At 25.7% G+C, this 10,043-nt stretch overlaps 3 non-coding genes across 3 annotated transcripts; 1 reads left to right on the top strand and 2 right to left on the bottom strand.

The window, feature by feature from the left end:
* Positions 1–6,751: 6,751 nt before the first annotated feature.
* On the bottom strand, positions 6,752–6,915 carry LOC145837361 (U1 spliceosomal RNA). Its single transcript, XR_014369995.1, has one exon. It is a non-coding gene; the product is annotated as a U1 spliceosomal RNA (small nuclear RNA).
* A 1,052-nt stretch (positions 6,916–7,967) lies between these two features.
* On the bottom strand, positions 7,968–8,131 carry LOC145837346 (U1 spliceosomal RNA). The gene has a single exon (XR_014369981.1). It is a non-coding gene; the product is annotated as a U1 spliceosomal RNA (small nuclear RNA).
* Positions 8,132–9,206: 1,075 nt separating this feature from the next.
* Positions 9,207–9,314, top strand: LOC145837320 (U6 spliceosomal RNA). Its single transcript, XR_014369958.1, has one exon. It is a non-coding gene; the product is annotated as a U6 spliceosomal RNA (small nuclear RNA).
* Positions 9,315–10,043: the final 729 nt, after the last annotated feature.

Below are 10,043 nucleotides of genomic sequence, written 5' to 3'. Positions count from 1 at the left end.
TTAAATATTTAAACAACTCTATTTTAAACCAAAATTTAAATTCCCTGAACTAAAAATCTGTCTGTAAGTAAAAAACTACACTTTATAAAATTTTACATTTTTCATCTAAGTAACCTTGATAAAACAAAAAATATAAAAAAACTTACAGAACTACTTATAAAATCAAATGGTCTTTATTCCAAATTAGTTGTTTAATGATAAAGTAATGAAACTTTTTGACAAATATCGCTTTATCTTTTGTCTTAAGCTAAAGTCAGTTTAAACCTCGTATGTTACAACTATTAAAAAAAAAGAACAACGTACATAGAAAATATTTAGTTAAAAATTTAGTACTGTATTTTCAACCATACTGTTAGCAACAGGAGCCAGTAGGTGACGTAGTAACGTCTCCGTCATCCTGCATCATGATTGATTGACAATATTACGTTATATGCAAATGGTAACTCCTTGCTGTCTGTTCAAAAATTTTCAACTACATATATTTAGGGGTGTCTTGCCAAATAGGTGTACTATTTCTGCAAAAACGGACCTGTTTTTTATGGCTCACTGAGTATAAAAAAGACTATAAAATACTAACTTTCAAAGTTCAACAAAAAATAATCAAAGACAATATGTAAGCTAACAAGTAAATTAAGCAACACAAAAAAGAAAGTCAATAATAAAAGATCGTTAAATTTCAAACTTACAAAGGTATATTAGCCAATAATTAAATAAGTAACTAATTTGAAATTAACTATTTTTAAGTTTTGTCCAAAATTATAACATGATTTTTTTTATTTTTTCACTATAATTACAGTTTATTGCTAGTTTTTCGTTATATTTAATGTACTAAAAATGTATATATTCTTTAAGAAACATATGTTGGTAGAAAAAAGGAAGATTACTGTATAATTTGTTTTTATTTATATTCCAGTGAAGATACTTCACTAGGATCTTTTATTAGCAAACGATTTAACCAATATTTTTGAACAGTTATATATTCTTTAGCGTTGTTTTATTTCTAGAAGAAAATACATTGAATCATGAAAAAAAGAATTATTTTCATCCTTTTTACCTAACATTTATTAATGTAATTAAGACTTTAATTTTTCTCATTAAAAACTAAAACAATTTATGACTAATACACTAATAACTTATTTATAATATTAATAATTCGTAAATTTTTTTTTTTTTAATACTTTCTTGAATAACTAAAAATATATTAGTTTTGTAAAAAATGTATTATTTTTAACTGTATAACAAATTTTTGTCAATAAGATTTAATTTTTTAAATAATCGTGCGAAATAAAGCTCAAAATAAAACAAATAAACTTTTAATTTAATTTGAACTATGACTAAAAAATTTTATAAGACTACACACTTTATTATAAAAAATTAAATAATGAAACTTTTATACATAACAGTATTTCATTTAATAAATTGTTAAAGTATCTAAAAAGGCTAAATACATATGATCTGAGTAGACTTTTCTAGTTTTTGTTAAAATTGTGTTTTATTGACAGGTTGTTGATATTATTAGAATCCGTATCTAAACTATGATTTTGAAAACTTAATCAATTAAAGCTAAAAACAAACTATCATTTAATAAAAACGAATTTAAATCCTGAATCGATTTCCTTCAACTTATATCTTTTATTAATTGTTTCTATTCAATTAATAAGACTGTCGAAATGTATTTACAACTCATTAAAGTTTTTGAGAACATTAATATCATTAAACACGCAATGCCTACGGTAAAATACTATACATGAGTTAGTTTTGATAAATGCAATCTAACAATGAACTTTAACATTATATTTTACTTTATTAAATCAACCAAATTGCATTTAACAAAACTTATTTAGTAACTGTATATTATTTTTTTTACATAAAATTAGATTATTAACCAAAAAGAGTAATAATATTTACGGTGTTTTTACAGAATAAATTATAAATTTAAGCTGAGTGGAAAGAAAAACTCTTTAAGTTTATGATTAATAAGTAAATGTAAAAACAAATAATTGAAACTAAGAATGGAGTAATCTATTTGTACTCAAAACTTATAAACAGATATAGAGCTTGTAAGTGGCAGATTTTAACTTTTTGTAGGTTTAAGTTATAATATTAACTTTATATTTCTTCATGACACCTTAAGTCAAAGAAATTAATACTTATATAAGGTTCGTGAAATTTACTGCTAGTTGTATTGTTTGTTTCTCGTATTATTTTTATGGTGTATCACAATTTTTTTTTGTTTACTAATCAGTTTTAATAATGTACATATATTGTAGTGTTGCAAAAAACTATTTACTGTTTTGTAAGTTATAAATTATTAAATTAATAGTTGTGTATGCAATAACTAATTTTTGGTTAAAAGTAAAATATGTGAAATATATAAACCCTGAATCGGTGTACTCAGTCAAACTTGATAGCCGAAAGACTAAAGTCGTCACACTAATAATTACAAAACTTCAGACCCGAGTTCAAAGCCTCCCAAGGGAACATTTTTATTTGAAGTTATAATGGACTATTATTTAATCAAAAAAAATTAGTTATTTATAATCATAAGAATATAAATTAAAAAGCATTAATTGTTAATTAATTTTTTTTAGATTGAAAGTAAACTTATTTTGTATTTATCAAAATATTTTTTTTATCTTTATATTATATGGTCATATTATTTTACAGGTTTATTAAATACTAATTTAAATATATTTATAGGTCATCTTAAATAAAACCAAAACAATTTATAACTTTCAAATATATTTAAAAAATTTTGAAGCATATAATACTTGTATTTCTGTAATAGATTTATATTTGTGGTTCTTAATTGAACAAAAATAGTTCTCAACTTTTTTAAATATAAGGAGACAAATATACAAGATTAATTATTCAAGATTTTTATTTGCAAAACTAAGTTTAACTTTTTAAGGGACCTTTATTTGCAATTTAAATTTGAAAAATAAGAGTTAAACAGAACATGGAAGATATTATAAAGCAAAACAAGTTTGAAGTTCTGAACTGAACAAAAATAGTTCTCAACTTATTTAAAAATAATAAGATAAAATATACCAGATTAATTGCTCAAGAGTTTTTTTGTTATAAAATTTTTATTTTTTAACTTTTTAGAATTTTGTTCTATCAAAATGTTCTAAATATTTAAAGGAACATTTCCTGAAAGGTGGTTTACCCCCTCCCCCCTTAAAGGTTTTAAATAAGCTCTTATAACATAGAACAATTGATTATAAATTGTACAAAATAATTAAATAAATTTTATTATTATGCAATCATTAAAGTGAAATATACTTCAAACTACACTGAAACTAATATCAACAAAAAAAAGTAAATGCTACTTTTAATGGCATAGGGGGTAAGAGTTGGTGTGCCTTATTTTTTCAAGTTGATCTTTGACTTAGCTAGCAGTTGCTTTTCAAATTTTTTAAAATTCTCAATTCCCTTTTGATATTAAGGTATGTACAAAGAAAAACAGTCCAATAGGTTCTATATAGGGTAGGACCATACAAAAAAATTCAAAAGCTTTTTTTTTTATCTTTTTTGTCCTCCAGAATTTAAAATTTTCTGAGTTCAATATGAACTTAATACTAATCTTTTCTCTGGTAAAATTTGCTTATTATTTTAAGTAAAAAATACTTTTTCTCAAAAGAAATAAGCAACTTCTTTCTACTTTTGGATACAAAATATTGTTGGTTGTGTGTTTGTAACTGTATGACCGTTGAAATTTTTTTTTTGATTTATTTAAAAAACTATTTACAACAAATCAAATAGTTACAACCACAATACAATGGAAACTTAAAAAGTTAGGAAAAACATCAAGAGTTAAGGGCTTAGCAAGGTAAAGGTTATTTTTTTTACAAATGTACAGACATAGGAGGATAGACTTTGAAACTGATCAATTAATATAATTTTGTAGGGTTGTTGTAATGTTGTATTAATTTTGAAGATATAGTATTTTTTGTAAAAAGTTTCCTGTACAAACATATGAACTGCAATTATTTCACTGTCAATCTAAATTAATAAAATATCTACATTTTCCTTTATTTTTAAGCTTTTGACTTCAATTTTTTACAAGAAGTTGCTTGAATTATAAGAAAATATACTATTGTATTTATAAAAAAAAACTTATTGCAAATAAAAATTTATCTTTATTAACATAAAAACAAATTAGCATTTCCGAGTATTAGCTTTAAGCAGATATATAATTATAATTTTTTCTGCTTAATTGTTTATGAGTTGTGTAACTTTTCAAGTGTTTTAATTTAAGTGCCTTTTCTTATGATCCTATGATATTATATATAGCTCGAAAAATATAAAAAAACTATAGATGTGAAGCTTAATGATCGAATTTTTTTTTTCATCAGGTTTGTTGACCATAATTAATATCATTGTGGTTTTTATTTCTTATTTGTTTTTATTTAGAATAACTGCGTATTTAATGAATTTTTCTAGAATCAAGACTATGAGTATCTTTTGCACTGAGTATATTATGTTTCTTGTTAAATTTGACTATATTTTCTAATGATAGAAACAGTTAACAATAGAAACAATAAATACATGCTTTTTAATCATTAAAAATTTTTGCGGTTTTACTAAATTTGTCCAATTTCAACATTGATTTTATCTTCTGTTCTTTTAGTTATACTAATATTTTTTTTGTTCTAAAGAAAGTCCTTTTGTTTCTTAAAAATGCCGTTGCAAACATTTTCTATTCGGCTCGATCTACTAGAATTTAGTTTTTCTCTTGCCGGACTTGTTAAGCAACAGTTTTAGCGGGACAAGTAATAAAATAATTATTTTAAAACCTAAAGAGAGCTATTTAAAAGCGAAATTGCAATAAAATAATCATCTAACAAATACTAATTTGTACTGAAACCGAAATTATACGCCCATTAAAAAGCTCTATTTTGTTTCCACAGGATTAAAAGTTTTAAAGCTAAAAATTAACGACACGTGCCCGCGAGCAGTACGTTTAAATGTAAAACAAACTTTATACAGTTCTTAGTTAAAATGGGAACTCCTATATGATTTCAGCTTTTCAAAGTATTTAATACGTCGTAATACAAACATTTTTTTGTAGTAGTTTGTAATGTTTACTATTGTTATTTTATAATACAAGTTTCTGAAAATAACGGTTATCACGACCACAATCAAGTTACATAGATTTCCATGATCTCAATTTTCTAAATTTTAGCAGATATATATTTTGGGTAGCTGTCTAAATTGCACGAGCGTATAAAAATGCACGAGGAAAAAAAAATGCATGAAGATACTTTTGCACGAAGGGTCATTTTTGCGCAAAGATACTTTTGCACGAGCAGAAGATTTTGCACGGAGACATTTTTCCACGTGTTAGATTTTTTTTTAATTTAGTTTTTTTTTCTATCACTGTTACCACTAACCCTTACCCTCGGTCGGTAAGTTTTTATAATAAAAAAATATTTATTTTATTTTAATTTTTTAATTTTCTTAATTTTTTCTTTTTTATATTAGTTTTTTTTTAATTTTTATTTTACTATCACTGTTACCCCTAACCCTTACCCTCGGTCAGTAACTTTTATTTATTTTTTATTAAATTATTTTATAGTTTTTTTTTCTGTTTATTTTTTTCTTTATTTTACTTACGTGCAAAAATGTAACTCCTTCAAAATTGACCCTTGGTGCAAAATCGTCTTCGTGCTGTGCAACTCTAGTGGTAATTGTCTCTTTTTTACTTTCTTCTTTTCTCTCAAGCGAGTATAAATTCAACAATCTCGCGTGATTTAGACTTCTTTTAGTTTCTACTTTAGCAAACTTAAGTCAGTGCAGCTTTTCGCTGCACTTAAGTTTTAATGGTTTCAATCTTGTTGTCGAGTTAGTTTCGACTTTAGAACACTTTTTGAGTTTGATTTAAACGTTTAGTTTTTTGTTTCTTTGATTCGAGTATTGTCGTCTTTTAAAAGAATGGATAATTTGATTTATTAGTGTAATGTTGTGCAGTATTTTATCATCTTTTCGTTTCTCAAATTCATTGTAAATATAATTATTATCACAGATTCGAACTAAGTTTAGATTAGTATGAGTAACTGATTTATTAAACCTTTAGTAAATAGTAAGTAAGTCATAATAGTTTATTTAAGTCAACTATAATTTAGGCGTTATCTTGGGGCATCTACTCTACAAGTTAGAGCGCACGTTGCGTTATAAACCAGGCCCATAATAGTGTATAAGTAGAAGCCAGGATAGCGACAGTGCAATTTTGTTCCCTCGTGCAATTTTGTGCCCTTGTGCAATTTTGGCGTTGTGCAAATTTGGTTTCGTGCAATTTTGTGCACTCGCGCATTTTTGTCTTCGTGCAATTTAGACCCGTTCCCATATATTTCATGTTTTATAATTGATCAACGTGTTTTCGCATTTACCTTCAACGCGAAAGATCCTAGGTCCCAGCCCAAGGGCAAGAACATTTTGTTTTACTTTTTGAGATTATTTTCGTAATTAATTGTGGTAAATGAATTAATTTATTTTTACCGCCTTGTATACTTAATGCTCTAAAACAATTAATTTACCATATGGTTGCTGAACTATGTTTAAATAACCAAATTTTACAAAAGCTTATATACATTTTGTAGAAATTTATTTGTTTTGTACTTAATTCTTTTTTAAGTTTTAAGATGGTTTTTAGTACTTACAACAAATATTTTCTAGTTGATCAAAAAGCACATTTAAGTAATCAACTAAAAATTTTTTAAAACAAATGGGTGTGACTTTTGTTAAATAGAGGGGACTGCGCGAACGCAAGTTCCCCGTGGGAGAAATTGTACGGCCGAGTTGTTCACATTTGGAACAATCGCAGAGGTCAGTCTCATCAATGTGCAATGATGAAACCTCACTCTGAGTCAACAGCCTGCCTGATCGCTGTTAAGACTCCCGTCAGGTAAGTTTAATTTTGCAGCCATCAGCTGCTATCCAACCAATAGACACGAAATCATGATTAGAAGGAGAACTGTTATGACGTCACAATAAAAGAAAGTTTACTACAAAAATAGAAGAGAATATTAAAGTTCGTTGTATAACTACACAATGCAACATGGTACGCATACTTTATTACATAAAACTTTTGAGGGGAGCGGGTCAAAATTGCACGAAGACAAAATTGCACGAGGTTACTAAATTGCACGCGGAGACTAAATTGCACGAGAACAAATTTGCACGAGTGCTCAAAACTGCACGAAGATACTTTTGCACGAAGACAAATTTGCACGAAAGGAACAAAAGTGAACGAAGACGATTTTGCACCAGGGGTCAATTTTGCACGAATTACATTTTTGCACGAGAGTAAAAATAAACAGAAAAAAAAAGTAAAAACAAAAACAGGAAAAAAATAAAAGATTAATTAACAAAAAAACAAAAAGAAAAAAAAAATACTTACCGAGGGTAAGGGTTACGGGTAACAGTGATAGTAAAAAAAAAGAAAAAAAACTAATTAAAATTATAAAAAAAATAATTAATTATATAATAACAATAATAATAGTAATTAAAAAAAAAGCTTCCGACCGGGGGTAAGGGTTAATAGTGATAGTAAAAAATAGACTAAAAAAATAAAATCAATATTGTTAGAAGATTTGGAAAATTTGACTCGTGCAAATCTTCGTGCAATTTTGTCCACTCATGCAATATTTTCCACTCATGCAACTTTGTACGCTCGTGCAAACTTGACAGCTACCCACTTTTAAGACTTTAACACTTTCCTATTTTTACAACTCATCTAGTATGTACTTAATCGTATAAAGCTTAAAAATTTTGAGTTGACTATACGCATAAATTAATTTATTTAAAACTTGAAATGATTTTGGAAAATTAACATTATTTCTATTAAAAAGTAAAAATACTACAGGCATAAATTCAAATACCTCGTACATACCATTTTTATAGGTCTAACTTAAAAAGTAATAATAGTCAAAAACACCAATAAATTATTTTGCCTTAAGATTTGTGCGGGAGGCGCGCGAACGCAGCCAACCCACTGTCAGAAATTGTACGACCGAATTGCTCAATTTTGAACAATCGCAAGGGTCAATTATATCGATGTGCAATGATAAAACCTCGCCCTGGACTAACTGCCTGCCTGATCACAGTTAAGCCATCGTCAAGTAAGTTTTACGTTATCAGCATCGACCTCTATATATTTAACTCACTGTGTTTTATCAGCTGCGTGTTAAGTAAAGTGACGTCATAATAAGGTAGAGCGGTAAAACGAGAGAAAAGTATTTTATAAAGTAGTCTGTATTGAAAAGAATTATTAAATTAATAAAAACACGTCACCCCAACTTATTTATTTCAATTTCAGAATCTGAACTTCTTAGATATTTCGATTTGTTTTATTCAAAAGCTAAAAATACAAGCTAGTATTGATAGATATGTTTTAACATTTAAGCTTTTTTCTATAAAATTTTTTTAAAGGAAAATTTTACAAAACATAAAACTATATTATTTGAAATTTTTTACAAAAGTTATATTGCTTTTTGGAAATGTTTGGTTAATAAAGTCTAGTTTTGAAAATTTTATTGTGTTTTATAGTTTTTTTTCATTTGTTTATTATTTTGTTTAAAAGATTTTTTATTTTTTTAGATAGCTAGTAACGTGAAAATAACTCTTTAAAGATATTTTTTAAAACAAAAAATACTAAAATTTTTATATGAGGTGTGAATAAAGAAAATTAAATATAGTTTTTTTTCTCACAAATTTCAAATTTAACGCATTACTAAAAATCTAAAACGAATCTTAAGTTTTGTCTAAGTTATTTTATATACCAAAAAAACACCTTACTTAACTTTTTTTGGACTTTGATTATAAATGTACTTAAAATTTTATGCTTTAAGGTGACTTTTATAAATTTTAGTAATAATTCAAGAATGAGACTTTTTTGAAAATTTAATAAATTTAGCTCTTGTATTTGCATCAAAAATATTTAAATTATTTATTGATGTAATTGGTTACAACAGTGTAGCTAACAAAACTATCTAATTACTTCTAACCTTTTTAAAACTAAACAATAATATTTATCTCGTGAAGATTGTTACATTTTTAATTTTATTCCCCTATATTTAATTTTTAGTAATTTTAAAAATATTTTTAATGCTTTTAATTGTTTTTGATTATTTTTTATTTTTTATATTTGAATATTTTCTGAAATGTATGCGACTTTTTTCAACAGTATTAACTCCTAAGTGGTATTTTGTTGATATTGCGAAAGAATTACTAAAACTGGAACCATACAGAGAAGATTAGCATGGCCACTGCGGAAGGATGACACGCAAAATCGTGAAGCGCTCCTACTTTTTTGCTACAGTAGTTTAGTATATGTTAGTCTAATTAATACCTACAAACACTTTTCTTTAACTAATTTTTTTTTAATATATGGCTAAAATAAGTTTTCAAACATAGAAATTCAAGAAACTTTTTAAAATCTTTTATAAAAAACACTATTTTTCAAACACAAAATAAGTGTTTGGAGGCATTAGTGAGACCTACATACGCAATAAATTTTTTTCTCCAATGCATAAAAATTTTTCAGTAGTGGCCCTTTGAACATTTATTTAAGAATTTGAATTGTCGGAACTTTAACTGCCCGAAATTTAATTTTAAACTGTTGTTTTAATATATATTTTTTATAATACAAAAATCCTGGCAGGTTTGAGTTTTCTTTATAAGTGTTTTTATGCTAAACGATGATAAATAAAGAAGTCGTTTAAGTTTTGTGATATAGATAGTAAAGTTCAAGCAGAAAAATAAGTGATATTAAAAATTATAATTATTTGTTTTTTTGTTCATTAACAAAACTAAAATAAATATGTATTTGCAAAAAAAAGTTAATAAACGGTCATTAGTTTTATTTCAAATTTTAGCTTTTAAAAAGTTTACTAGATAATGAAAAGTAAACAATATGTACTAAACTTTTTTGAAAGAACTACTTGCTTTTAAAAAATTCTGATGTATTTACCTAATAGATTTTCTAACTAAAAGTATAAACATCGAAACATTTGTTTACTTTTGACTTTAATGTTTTTAAG

This window comes from Thalia democratica, chromosome 5 (genome assembly GCF_965202585.1).
Source record: "Thalia democratica chromosome 5, ktThaDemo2.hap1.1, whole genome shotgun sequence".
NCBI lineage: Eukaryota > Metazoa > Chordata > Thaliacea > Salpida > Salpidae > Thalia > Thalia democratica.
Note: the sequence above shows the minus strand (reverse complement) of the source record. Positions and strands in the feature narration are given on the sequence as shown.